A 14,295-nucleotide genomic window follows, 5' to 3' on the forward strand; every position below is an offset into this window, starting at 1 on the left:
GCGCTTTAAACTCATGAGCCATGTGAGAAAACCAACACTACAACTTCCTTCCCCTGGCTCCTCTCACTGGGCCTCACCGTCTTAGTGCTAAAATATCCTCCCAAAAGTAGACTGACAGCAGTGGTGGGAAGGTGTTTCCATGTCCAACCTGATGCACTCAGTTTGGGCTATGAAGGTGCCTGAATTACACCCTGCAGCTGGGTTGTTAACTGCAGTGATTAGATATGCACTAGCATGTGTAAGCAAGTGGTTATCTCCAACTTTGGGAGAGATTTTAAATAGGCAGCTCTGGCACTCCTCTTAGTTTCTCTCAACATGAGGATTTTCTGCTTTACTGGTTTATTTCTGGATATGCAGGCTGCAGAAAAAGGAATTTTGTTAATAGAGACGTGCAGTCTCATTTGTGAAAATAACTTCGTAAGTATGGGAGAACATTGTGCTGTTTAACTTAAATCTGCACATGTTTTGCCGACTTAGAAGTTGGTACTGCATTTCAAAGACTAACTCCCTAAGCCTGATTGGTGTCTTTTATCTTGTGATGTTTAAGAAGTTTTTCTTTCCAAAGTCTTCTTTTCTTTCAAGGCACTTCAATGAAAAGTCTTCTTTCACCCACATTCAAAACTGCACATAACATCCTTCAGTTCTCCCTGATTTATTTTCTGTATTCTCTTGACTCAAGACAAATCACAAATTTGCCCTAATTTATGATCTGTATGATCTGGCACATTTTTGTTCCTTTTTTTTTTTTTTTTAATTTTTTTTTTTAAATTTATTTCAATGTATTTATTTATTTATTTTTATTTCAGTTCTGCATTTTCTGAAACACTTATTTCACTCTAATGAAAAATATATCTACCATATATATATGCCATATCTATATGCTCTTCCAGTATACTGTGGTATCCTACCATGGCAATACAGAAAATAAATGCATCAACTGGAAGCAGAATCAACTCATTCCTTGCTGATATTTCATCAAGTATCTGGGCCTTTTTATTTTTCCCTTGAACTACTACTACTTACATGTCCAAATGCAAAAAAGTGTGTTTAAAAATAAAGTGAAGGGTCAAACTCTGACCTTGTCTTCTGTGGGAACTGCACTGATATGGTGCTCAAGACCATGTTCTGGTCAGAATTCCAGAGTAGACAGAAGAATCTTTCTAATTTATTTATTTATTTATATATATATATATATTTTTTTTTTTTTTTTTTTTTGGGTGCAGCAATAGCTATAGGCTAAAAGACCCACTTATGTCTTGTTTGAAATCTTTAAATCAAGCCACAGTTTTTAGTGACAGTTCTGGGACTTGTATATCACTTCATTTTTCTACTTTTCTTCTAGGTTTTTGTCACCAAAGGTTTTTGCAGGAAAAGAGGATTATTATTAATTTTAAAGAGGTCATCTGCTCCTGCTTCATATCTCTCTCTCCTGAAACCATTATCTTCTGTTTGTGACATCAATTGTTGCTGTGGTAGCAACTCAAAAATAGAAGAACATGACATCATGCAGGGAAATAACAGCATATCTGAGGAACTTTTAAAGGTGTCCCCATTTTCACTTTTTCCCCCCCCCAAACCCTGATTTTAATTTGTTAATATGAAAAAATATTTTTTCATACAATAAGCCTCCTACCTACCATGTCCTTTGCTAACATGTATGGCTACCCAGAGTTTTCCTGAGTCAATATGAGATGTTCAACACTGGCTAAATCTTTAAACTTCTAAATTAGGATTTATCACAAAAATGCAGTTAGATCCTCATCCAGATTCCCTGGCAAAATGCTCCATTGATTGGGACCTCTGCCAAGGTGGGATAAAGATTAGTTAATTCAGTGCTCCTGATGGTCCTTTGTAGGCCCCAGGGCACATTGTGTCTCCCCATAATGCTCAGTTTATCTGAACAGGGGGAATAAGGAAGGTTTGGACAGGATGTGGTTCTTGGTGTCTCTCCTCCTTCTGGAGGTCAGAGACTGGCTACAGCAGGAGGGAAGAAGGTTGAAAACAGGCAGAGCTTCTCCATGTAGGAGCAAGCAACCAAGCAATCTCATGAGGTTTTCTCTCTGGTCATCAAACTTCAGAACTGAGATGATCGTAAGATTAGAAACAAGAGTCAAATCAAGAACCAATGAGTTGCCTCCAAAGATATCATCTGGGCGTTTTTCTGCTGACTTGTTTCTTACTCTGACATTGTCCTAGGACATTAGGACCCTTATTGCTACATTTCTATGGTCCTTTGGGGTGGCTGTTGCTTACTTTATTTCTGCACCAAAGATCTTGATTTTCTCATGGATTAATGAAGTGTTTTGTGGCAAAGCAAAGAAAGCATGTGGATCCTTGGTTGCCTGTGACTGCCAAGGACTAGATTTAATCATTCTTCAGGCTTCTTCCAGTTGTATTACTCATACTAGAAGTTCAGGCTGAGCTTGTAGTAGAATTTGGATTATTGCCCTGACTATGCTTTACTTGCATTCAGGCCTGTGTTGGGAGCAGGACTCTCGTAATGGGTTCTGAAAGTGGCAAGTGACCCAGAGGAAGGAGCTGAAGGGAGAAGTCTACTGCCTGAAGTCCACATATGTCAAGGATTTGAAGCCTTTTGACTTTTGCATCCCAAATTCTTCTTCTGAATTTTATTTTTTAGAGAAAGACTTTCTCATTCCCCATGCAGCAATGGAGTCTCTTTACATATCACAGTCTTAAACTTGCCTGAGGCCTCTCGACACTTTATTCATGAAACAGAAATTCAAGAATCAACAGGAAAGACTTTTGGCAGCCACCACAATCCTGCAGATACAGTACCTTCCTTATTTTCTCTATGAGTTTTCTGTGGAATTTGGCCGAAGTGGCTGTGAGACTATTCCTTCACTGCCTGCTTCTCTGCTGGGGTTTTTTAGACCTTATCACAGTTCTTATCGCCCCTCCATGCTCCTACTCCTTTGTTTGTCATGTCTCTTTCATCATCTTTCATCAGGCAGGATCATGCAGTCTCTTAGACACTGGACAGGTAGAGGCATTCTCAGCCCACAGACATTTAACAAATCTGCATGGCTGCATTTCTATTCTGGCCAGGAGGCATTGGCCTAGCATGGGAACTGGAGAGCAAACAATCAGGGCACATGAAGAGACAGGGAGAGTTACCAAAGCTGCTCTTCCTTGCTTCACCATGGATTCACATGCCTGCATGGGTCTGAATGCTGCATCAACTATGACAGACCAGAGGTATCTCCTGCACTGCACCTCAGTGCCTCTGAGCATCTTGGTGGGTTTTCTGAAAGAGAAAGCACAGGGGACTGTGGTGCAGTCTTCTCAAGGTAACCCCATGGAAGGTCATGGGGAGATGGGAATATCCATGCTGGTGCCACGGTAATGAGCCCTGCATGGCTTCTGGAATGACTTGCAAGGAAGGAAGCCATCACTGTCTACAAAACAAAGGAAGAAAATATGAGTCAAAATGTTGCCACAGCAATCCTCCTTAGAGATATCTTGATAGAAGAAGTAGGAACTAAAACCACACAGTATAATGGGAAATAGAAGGTTTGAAATACATCTGTTGTGCTGTAGAGATAAAAAGCTTATTGCATTCTCTTTCATATGAAAAATCATAAAATCATAAAATGGTTCAGGTTGGAAGGGACATTAAAGATGATCACATTCCAATCCCCTCACAACATGGGCAGGGACACCTTCCTCTAGACCAGGTTACTCAGAGCCCCATCCAGCCTGGCCTTGAACACTTTCAGGAATGGGGCATCTACAGTTTCTCTGGGCAAGCTGTTCCAGTGTCTCATCAACCTCACAGTAAAGAACTTCTTCCTAATATCTAATCTAAACCTGCTGTCTTTCAGTTTAAAGCCATTATCCCTTGTCCTATCACTACATGCCCTTGTAAGAAGACCATTTACACCTTTCCTGTTGGCTCCCTTTAGGTACTGGAAGATATTTATAAAGTCTCCCTGGAGGCTTCTCTTCTCAAGGCTGAACAGCTCCAGTTTCTGCCTGTCTTCACAGGAGAGATGTTTCAGCCCTGTAATCATCTTTGTGGCCCTTCTCTGCACTCATGTCAACAGATCCACGCCTTTCCTATGCTGGGCCCCCAGAGATGGATGCAGCACCCAGATGGGTTCTCACCAGAGTGGAGTGGAAGGGCAGAATCCCCTCCCTTGCCCTGCTGACCTTGCTGGTTTTGATGCAGCCAGGACACATTTGGCTTTCTGGGCTGCGAGCGCACATTGCCAGCTCATGTCCAGCTTTTCATGCACCAATACCTCTAAATCCTTCTTCTCAGGCCTGTTCTCAATCCATTCTCTGCCCAGCCTGGATTTATGCTTGGCTTATCCCAGTCCAGGTGGAGGACCTTGGCACCTGACCTTGTTGAACTTCCTGAGGTTTGCATGGTCCCACCTCTCAGGCCTGTCCAGTTCCCTCTGGATGCCATCCCTTCCTTCCAGCATGGTGACCACACCACAGAGTTTGGTGTCACGAGAAAACTAACTGAGGGTGCACTTGATCCCACTGTTCATGTCACTGACAAAGGTGCCAACAGGACCGATCCCAATACTGACCCTGAGGAACGCTGCTAGTCACTGTTCTCCACTTGGACGTAGAGCCATTGACCACAACTCTTGGAGTATGGCCATCCACCCAATTTCTTATCCATCCAGTCTTCTATCATCAGATCCACATCTCTCCAGTTTAGAGACAAAGGTGTCATGTGGGATAGTGTAAAATATTTTTCATAAGTCCAGATGATGTCAGTTGTTTTTCCCTTATACCCCAGTGCCGTAATCCTAGCAGTGCTGTAATCCTAGCAGGCCACAATATTTCTTATGTATGACTTGCCAATAGTGAAGCCATGTTGGCTGTCACCAACTACTTCCTTGTTGTACATGTGCCTTAGTACAGTTTCTAGAAGGCTCTGCTCCATGATTTTGATGGACAGACTGACTGGTCTGTATTTCCCCAGGTCTCTCTTATTTCCATTTTTAAAATTGGAAGTTGTATTTTCCCTTTTCCATCCAGTGGGGACTTCCCCAGACTGCCATAACTTCTCAGATATGATGGGTAGTGGCTTAACCACTGGACAGTTCTCTCAGGACCTAAGGATGTATCTCCTCATGGCCCATGGACTTGTGCACCTTCAGATGAGCAACAAAGAGCGGTTATTCATTTTCCCAGTTCCTGCCTTTGCCTTCTGCAACTTGAATGGTATGGCTGGAACACTTTCCAGTGAAGACTGAGACAAAAAAGTTGTGGAGTACGTCAGTCTTCTTCTCCATGCCCCAAGTAACCAAGTATCCCACATCCTTCCTGAGAGGGCCTACATTTTCCCATGTTTCCCTTTCATCACTGGTGTGCCTATAGAAGCTTTGCTTGTAACCCTTGATGTCCCAGGTTTAATTCTGTCAGGGTTCTAACTTTCCTTACTTGATCGGCTTGAACTGCTTGAACAATTTCTCTGCATTCTTCATTGGCTGCCTCTTCTTGTTTCCACCCACCATAGGCTTCCTTTTTGTGTTTGAGTTTGTCCAGGAACTCCTTGTTCATCCACATGCCTCTCTCTGATGTTTCTGCCTGACTTCCTCCTTTTTGGAGTGCACTGCTCCTGAGCTTGGAGGAGGTGATTCTTGAGTATCAACCAGCCTTCTTGGGTTCCTCTTCCCATGCCTTATTGCATGGGGCTTTATCAAGCAGATCCCCAAAGTGCCAAAATCTTCACTCCTGAAGTCCAGGATAGCAGGAGTGTTCCATACCCTCCTCACTGCCTTGGGGATCTTGAGCTCCACCATTTCATGATCACTATAGCTCAGGTTGCCCTTGGGATTTCTTTTCCACCAGCCCCTCCTTGCTGGTGAGAGCCAGGTCCAGTATAAATAACACCTGTCTTCATTGGGTACTCTGTCACTTGGAGGAGGAAGTTATCATCAGTGCATTCAGGAACCTTCGGAATTGCTCACACCCTGCTGTGTTTTCTCTCCAACAGATATCAGAGTGGTCAGAGTCCCCCATGAGGACCAGGGCTTGTGAACATGAGGCTGCTCCTATTTGTCTATAGAGGGACACATCCTCTGAGTGCATCCAGGTTTGGTGTAGCACACCCCCATGGTACTGTCACCTGCCTCTGCCCTCCCTTTCCTCCTGACTCGTAATTTCTTGGTCAACTCTTCATCTATCCCCAGGTGGAGCTCCCTTCCCTCCAGCTGGTCACTGACATAGACAGCAACATCACCTCCTTCAAGTCCCCTGCCTGTCCCTCCTGAGGAGCCTGTGTCCTTGGCCATTCCAACACCCCAGTCACAGGAGCCATGTCTCCCTGCTGATGATAAGGCAGTAGCTCTGCAGGGATGCACACAGCCCTAACTCCTCTCATTCATTCCCCATGCTGTGTGTTTGAACACAGGCATTTAAGCTGGGCCCCCTGATAAAGGTGACTTACTGGCTGGGGTAGTAGGAATTCCTTTGTGCTGCCCTTCAAATGCTCTCCTGATGACCTTCATCCTTCTCCAAGTTCTGGGCATTTCTTGCTGGCCCTGGCATCAAGCTGGAAGGGGTGCATTGAGGTTCTCCTCCCTGAGAAATTTATTTTAGCAAACTTTAAAAACTTTGTTAGTCTTCAAGTTTAATAAACTCTTTAGTTTAAATAAAACAAACAAGTGAAAAGGAGGGAGTGGTAAATTCTTAGCTGCTTATTAAAAACAAGAGAGCTGCAGTTATTCCTAAGGCATTTGCTTCATCCTGCTCACTAACCTGTAACTCAAGTGGAATAATTAATTAATTTGGGGCACGCTGAAATGTGCAAATGCATTTCTCAGCATCTTCTGTAATCAATCACTCTACAGGGAGACAATTAATTTATCAAAATTAGGAATTACTGATAAGGTTGTTTCACAGTTCCTGTACCTGTAAAGAGGAAAACAAAACAATTAATTAAATAAAAAATATAATTTCTCCAAAGCAATGACTCCCTAGCCAAATAAAATTCAACCTCTTGTGGTAATGAATTTATTTTGGGCTTGGTGAGGAAGGTGGTGATCTCCAAAGGTAAGCAGCTTCCACAGACACTAGTACCCAGAAACTGTATGAGCTCTCAAACTGCAGTGTTGTTGCCAGGTGTCAGCACTTTCTCCTAAGCCGTTCAGCGACATTTGAGCACCAGCTTAATTTAAACTCATTGCCTCACTGATTAACTGCTGAGGTGCAGTTTCATCAAACGCATGGCTGCAGGTATAGAGCATCTGGGCGGGTAGAGGACATCTGGGCAGCTGCTCCCTCTGCACGTGGGTGTCACCCCCAGGGTGTGCTGGAGGTCATGGTCCCACAGCAGCCCTGGTGAAGACTTTTTCCTTGGCCCTGGCAGAGAGGGAGTTATCAGGCCCGAGGCCACTGAGGATGGCTGCAGGGCTCTGCCATTCCACAGGCTCTGGCAGCTGTTAGGTGCACATTCACTTACAAAATTTCATGTCTTGATGCTTATCTGGAGCTCAGCTCAATGTAACTCCAAGTTTGGGGCTTTTGAGTGGTCCTACAATGCAAGTATTAGATATTAATTTATAGAAGTAAGAATAGGAAAATGAACTAAGCAAAAGCTTGCCTCAAACTCTGTTGAGATCAGTGAGGCTTTTCTTTTGAAGCCATAAGGATTTTGATTTTGTTCTTGAGAGGGTTTGTTTTTTTTTTTTTTCCTATGACAGAAACACTAGAAGTATGCTTGCTGTTCCTGCATTGAAGTATGGGATTCTTCCACATTTTCTCTGCATAATGAATTATAGACTTATTCCTAATCAGTTAGCAGCAAGGAGTGAAGAACAGATCCTACACACTAGACTTTATCAAAGAGATAATGAAACCCACATGACATTTCATGGTGAGCTTTGAAAGCCTTTCCTTAGATAAGCTATCATCCGCTCTGTAAGCAAAATTGTTGTGACTGTGGGTTCTCCCCCCACCCCGCCCCTTGATTTTCATTAAAATAACCATTTGCATAAAAAGCAAGATTCTTGGTTCTGAAAAGTCCATATTCTCCTCCTTCTTGTTTCCCCCCATGCCCCTAAGTTTTCATTCTCAGTTGGCAACTTGATAAATCACTTCCACTAACTCAATTATGGTATCACCAACACAGCTTTATCACTTCAGGTGATAAGGAATAAGCAGCAAGCACAGCCACAAAACCTGCAGGAATACCGATTATGTTTCCATGTCATTTGCTCCATTAATAGCTTGTATGGAGCACTTGAAAAAGAAGAAGGAACAAAAAGAAGACATGATAGAAAATGATTATATTCTTTAAGTATCTCAGATGCTTACAGCCGAGGTAATGCATAAATTATGAGCTTCAGGTAGGGCCTTCTGAGACCAGTGGAAGGACTTTCATCAGCTTCAGTGATTTTCAGGTAGAAAAATGCATTTGGAGTGAAGCAGAATACCACTATGTGATGACAAAAATTAGAAAGAGGGAAAAAAAAGAAGCAAGTGAAAAGAGAAAAAAGGCTGCAGGCATTTTTGCTGACTTGGATATGAAGGTTCACAGCAGAAGCTGAACGAGATCCGTATCTAAATGGAAATGAGGAAGCCACTACATCTGAATGAGATTTTGCTGATCCAGTCTAATTAACCCGGTAAATGTTCAGATACTTTAGTAATTAAACTTTAACTTTAGAAGCTAAATTGCTTCTAAATAAGCTCCTGGGATTTATTTTTGGCATGGAGATCAACAGTATTCTTGTCTCCTACACTACAAGAGTCTGGAGCAGGATTCTGGCAGCCATCATTACAGTCCAAGCCACCACCAGAAACAGATTTCAAGAGGAAGAGATCCATATTTAACTATTGTTAAGAAGACCTGTGTAAAAAGAAAAACATTAAAGAATTATAATTAGCAAAATTTCATCTAGTATTTAAATCATTATTGCTACAATAAACTCGTGCTATTAAAAAAAAGTATTCTGGGAAAGTTAGGGGATGAAACGACAGTGATAATGACAGGTTACTGAGAAAGAATAATGTCTAGTTAATAGTCGCCATCCAAAACATGTTTAAATATTTCTAAAACAGAGGCACATTGCAGCTTGGAAAATATCAGGAGTACCTATAAGACAGGAGAATCTGTCCAGACAGGCTGTGAGAATGATTATGAATAGCCCCCTCAACACAACTTCCCAGGACAATGTTGCAGAAGAAGAGGAGCATCAATCAGAAGCAGTCACGCTGCTGTTTGTGCAGCATGCACAAGACCAGTCTGGAGAGAGATGCCCAGATATGGAGTCCATGCTGCACAAAGAATGAGGAAATACTGGGGAGAGCTGCAAGGAAGGGACCCTCAACCTCGAGACCAAGCCTACCCAGGTTTGACTTGAGGCAGAAAGGTTGTCATTCTCACCTAGGAGAAAAATCTTAGCAGCCTTATGTTCTTGCAGACAGAAAAATCTGTCTGATAAGGGAATGGTGGGGTGGTATAAAGTTACAAGACAAGGGGATAACAAGATCCAGTGGGTAGAAATTTAAGTCAGGTGAATTCAACCTTAACACAAGAACTAATCTACTCCTAAAGTTAATAGGATGTTGCAGAGCCTGAAGAGGAAAGAAGGTGGGTGCCTCTGTCAGTTTGTGATAACACATGCCCTTTACAACCTGCTGCTCTCTTTGGATCATCTGCACAAAATCCATACAGAATCACAGAGCGGTAAGCAGACTGGGGGGACCAAAGCACAGGGGACCAGGTGCAGAGGTGATATTGCACCAGATTAGATCTAGTACAGGCATATACTTGTTTTTTGCACTGCTGCAGGTGGCTGTATAGATGAAAATGCAGTGATTCCTCTCTCTGGTGCCTCCTTGCTGTTGCATGGATGAAAATACAATGATTCCTCTCTTTGGTGTCTCCTTGCTCCATGGAGAGGCTTGGGAATGCCACAGGCCCAGGCATTGCCAGCACGTGTTGATAAGGTCATTAGTGCAATGAAACTCCCTGCATCCAGGCTTTGTGCAGTTGTCTGGGAGGTACTGGGGGGATATTTTTAGCCTGCCAATGTTTGCCTACTGTATATGTATTTCAGAGAAAGGCAGGAAATTTAACTCCAACAAGGCACAGTAAATTCAAACAGGATGGACCACAGCACACCAAGGCAAATGATTGGTGCTGGAAGATGATACCATGATCTCTTTTGCATTTTATTTTGCCCATTGACAGATACAGAATTGGGCCAGAAGAAACCTTTGAGTAATATCTGCTGGTGTCCTCTATGCTAAGGAGAGGCCATCACGGGCATGCTGCTCCTACTGCCCACTCCCATCTGACACCACCACAGCCTCCTCAGCTGATGGAGCCCAGGCTTTGTTTCTCCCTCCAAGGAGGAGAGGGTCAATGGGATGCAGTGCCATGGTGAGAGTCAGCTTGAGTTTCCTGCCCTTCGGGTCCCTGAATGCTGAGCAGAAATCAAGAGTTTTCACTTGAGAGCTGGACTCCTCCGGCTTCCTGCTGAGGCTGGATGCAGCCCTTTAATTAGTGGAAAATAATTGCATTTGACAGAGGAAGAGGCTGTCAAGTAGTATGAGAAAAATTACTTTTGATTTAGCAGAAGTCATTTTAACCTGAGGTGTCCTGTAGGAAGTAGGTGTGGATATAAAGCCAGCATTTCTGAGAGTAGGATATGTTGTCTTTTCAGAAACCTTCTTTCTTCACCAGGGCCATGTCCTATTTGGACAGTGGCTGAAAGACAGGAGATGAAAGGCTGCTGAGCCTGAGGTTTCCTACCAGCTGGCACCACTCCACCTTCCTGCTGCATCAGAGGGGTGGAAGCAGCCGGTGGGGTGGGATCTGCCAGGGCATGTTTAGGCTGGTGTTGGACCTGAAGAAGGTTTAGGATGTGCAGAACCTCTTGACTTATTTGCTTATCAAAGGATTTAGGTTTAACTTTCTAGAAGAACCTGGCACAGACTGAGCTCAGCTCAGCCCCACTGATATCCAGGAGGAACTGGACCCCTCAGTTCCTTGTCCTCTTTGAAAATCCCAAACTTCCTCTCCCCTCCTGCCCCTGGGGGGCTGGGACCATCTCAGAGTGCTTACTTGTGACTTATTTCATAAGGTAGCAAAATAATAATGATATGGCAGATCTTAAACTCATTAAACTCCAACAACTAGTGTAACATGGAGTCTGAAGAGCTGGCAATCATAAATGGTTAACTAACAAATGTTTACAGCACCTCATGATAGTTGCTGGCACTAAGACAAGGGCAGCAAAAAGTGGACTAGATTAAGATAAATGTGAGACACAGGCAGAAACAAGTACTCTAGCAGATGTGTGTGGAAATTAATGGGGTGGTGATAATAACAAATTCTGATTTGCCACACAGTAAATGTGTCTCTTGATGATCGGTTTCCAGCAGAATACCAACCGGGCATGCAGAAGACAGAAACTTAAACGGGGTGACATCTCCACTTTGCCAATGCATTGGATGGACACAGAAAATCTCAAAAAAGATGTCTGGAAAATCTGAGTTTGTTTTGTCCCCCACAGTCTTCAAGATTTTATTTTCTGGATCTGTGACCGAGTCTCTCGACAAATAAATCCCCAGGGCTACCAGGGAAAGATTTCTCCCAACTCGAGCTGAGATCTTGGCCAAGTTCCAACCACTGCTGCAGATGTCCTGTCTGACATGGGGCGGGCAGCCACCACTGACCCCACATGTCTGCTCATCTACCAAACTGGGATGTGAAAGCTCCCACACAACACAGTGCTTTGCCAGATGTGTTGTTGAACTTCATGTGTTTATGTTTGTGAAGAGAACATAGGATGAAAGGCATTGCAGAAATGCAAGATATGATTTGTTATGATTTAAAAGCCATTCTGATTTAGCAATGCTACTTTCAAATATTTGCATCCTGCAGGCATTTCCAGATAAGGACTCAAGCCCAGCTTTTCTTTTCCGGTACCGATTTTTTTAAAAAGCAGAGTGGTTTCCAAACCCTTTGGAAATGGAACTTTGAGCTTGCCTGCTGCAGCCTGTGTGACCACAGGAGCCAGGCTGTGGCTTTACAGGCATGGAGGCATGGAAAGCAGTCCTGTTCTTGCTTCTGTTCCCTCTGTGAAGAGACCCTGTATCTCCCCCAGCTTCACCCTGCACACCCATTCTTGCAGGCATTCATGAAGGTAACACAAACCAAGCTGGAACATTTTGCCAGTGTGTGTGGAGTTGGGGCTGCAGCAGGGCAGAGAGGGCAGAAAGCTCGGAGACTGATGTCCCCACAGCAGTAACTGTTAAAAGGACTCACCTCATCACTGGCACCTGGAATTTCTTCCCACCTCATCACTGGCACCTGGAATTTCTTCCCACTTACCTGAACTGAGGCATGCATGAATGTGAGAATAAGTCCTGTGGGATGTCTCTGAGCCCCTGCTAAAATCCAGTAATTTAAATAAGCATAGGGGACTAAAGACAAAGACAACAGAATTTAAGGATTTCTGTCTTATATCCTAAAATAAATATGAAATTTTCCATTCCCAGTGAAGGTAGCAAGTACCTCCTGCTCAAAGTCTTCCAGCTGAGAGCACTCTGGGCACATGTGATGGTGCTGCTCAGATACTCTGGCCCCAGCCCCCTTTCCCTGGCCTCCCCACGTTGAGCCATATCAGTCCTGGGCTTCATTGCCTCGAGCTTGGGTAGTGAGGGGTCAGTGAGGAGTGCAGTGCCTAAAAAAATCCCCAAAAGCAGTGAGTGGGGACCTGCTGACTTTAGGCTTCCAACAATGCAACCCAATCAAATGCATCTAATTTCCCAGTCACCACTTCTTGCACACGACCTGTTAAAAGGATTAAATTAAAAGAATTCCCAGAGCTAATCTAGTGATGATATGATGAGAGACAGGAGCTCAAGCATATCCCAGAGGTGACTGATCAGGTTTCCTAGGATGTATTATTTATGGGGCCATCTGCTTTAGACAAGCCTTGAAGTCTGAAAGGGAGGAGGATTTTGATGGAATTCACTCATTTAACTGGAAGAGGGTGATTGTGGAAGGGATGCTGTGGTTTCTCACCGCTCTTGCCACCTCTCTCTAAAAAATGATGCAGTAGTTATTTACAGAATAAAGCTGGCAGCAGGGTACCTCTGTGTCTATGCCTTCAACAAAATGCTGCTGAACTCTGAGAGCTCACGTGTGTCCTCAGAGAAGGGGCCATTCATAGCAAGGTCCATTAGCATCAGGGAGAGAGGTGTAAATATGTTTCAGCCTGAGCTACTGGTACTGTGAAAAACACAGGTGTATAAACAGAGCCATGACTGGAATGTGAGGAGGTAGGGGGGTGGCCAAAAAAGAGGCAGAGTTGGCAGGAAAACAGGAAGAATTTTCCCAAGATAGGTGATTTAGTTACTATATAGCTCAGTAACTGCAGGATCTGTTTACAGCAATTGCAGACAACACAAAGCAAAATCACAAATGTATAAAAAGAAACTGTCTTTCTTTCTGATTTAGGCTGACATACTATTTAAATAATGTGGGTCAAGCAATCTGAAATAAAATATCTTCATGAACAGAATTCCCTTCTGTCCATCTCCCACGGTGCTAAAAGTAGCCACCTTCTGCTGACATTTCCCCATCACATGTGCATTATCAGATTTCTAAATATTGAAGCTTCCTCAGGGTAATGTCTAAGCCTTTCTTAGTGATCAGGAGCGAAAGTCCTGAAAGCCTCAAAGCTTTGGCTTTGAAAATTCTACTAAACCTTTACACAGAAATTTGCTGGAAGCTACCTGTCAGTTTGCTGCCCACTTTCCAGTAATTCAGACTAATGACTTGTCCACACCCCCTCTTTTTTTGCCCTTTGCATCTGTCTAGAAGGAGCTTTCTGCTCCAGTTACTGGTTTAATAACACAAGGCTATGTACTGAGGCAAAATTCTCACACAGTCCTACTTGGTTTGTCTCATGACTGTTTTCCTAACCCTTATTTTTTAGAATTTGAAAACCATTATCTGAGCAACTAGTTCTAGCATATGAAGATTTGTACTTCTGAATTGGGGTATTGCTTCAGCGCTGTTCTACTGGGCCCTGGGTTTATGCAGGAAAGTTTTGATTACAAAAAATGCAGCCTCAGAGTCACAGGCTATAAGGAAGGAGGCTGTGAACAACATCAGAAATCCTTTTATGCAGGTTTTCCTTAGCTGAAATTTCAGTTTTCATATTATGGAAGGTTTGCCCCAGAGTTGCTACCTATCAGTGTTTTACCAGACAGACAGGGAATTAGACTTCTGTCCAATGATTTGTTGTATCATTCATGCGCTGAATGTTCAGGCTGGGACACGCCTGCAAA

General features: G+C 43.4%; 2 long non-coding RNA genes across 2 annotated transcripts; one reads left to right on the forward strand and one right to left on the reverse strand.

The window, feature by feature from the left end:
* Window positions 1–1,666: 1,666 nt before the first annotated feature.
* On the reverse strand, window positions 1,667–6,827 carry LOC120748947 (uncharacterized). Its single transcript, XR_005699466.2, has 3 exons — window positions 6,742–6,827; window positions 6,431–6,564; window positions 1,667–3,416 (listed from the first exon to the last, which is right to left on the reverse strand). It is a non-coding gene; the product is annotated as an uncharacterized LOC120748947 (long non-coding RNA).
* Window positions 6,828–9,580: 2,753 nt separating this feature from the next.
* On the forward strand, window positions 9,581–13,922 carry LOC120748946 (uncharacterized). The gene is made up of 3 exons (XR_005699465.2): window positions 9,581–9,673; window positions 10,181–10,372; window positions 11,374–13,922. It is a non-coding gene; the product is annotated as an uncharacterized LOC120748946 (long non-coding RNA).
* The last annotated feature ends 373 nt before the right edge of the window (window positions 13,923–14,295 follow it).

Source organism: Hirundo rustica, chromosome 2, assembly GCF_015227805.2.
Source record: "Hirundo rustica isolate bHirRus1 chromosome 2, bHirRus1.pri.v3, whole genome shotgun sequence".
In the NCBI taxonomy this organism is placed as follows: Eukaryota; Metazoa; Chordata; class Aves; order Passeriformes; family Hirundinidae; genus Hirundo; species Hirundo rustica.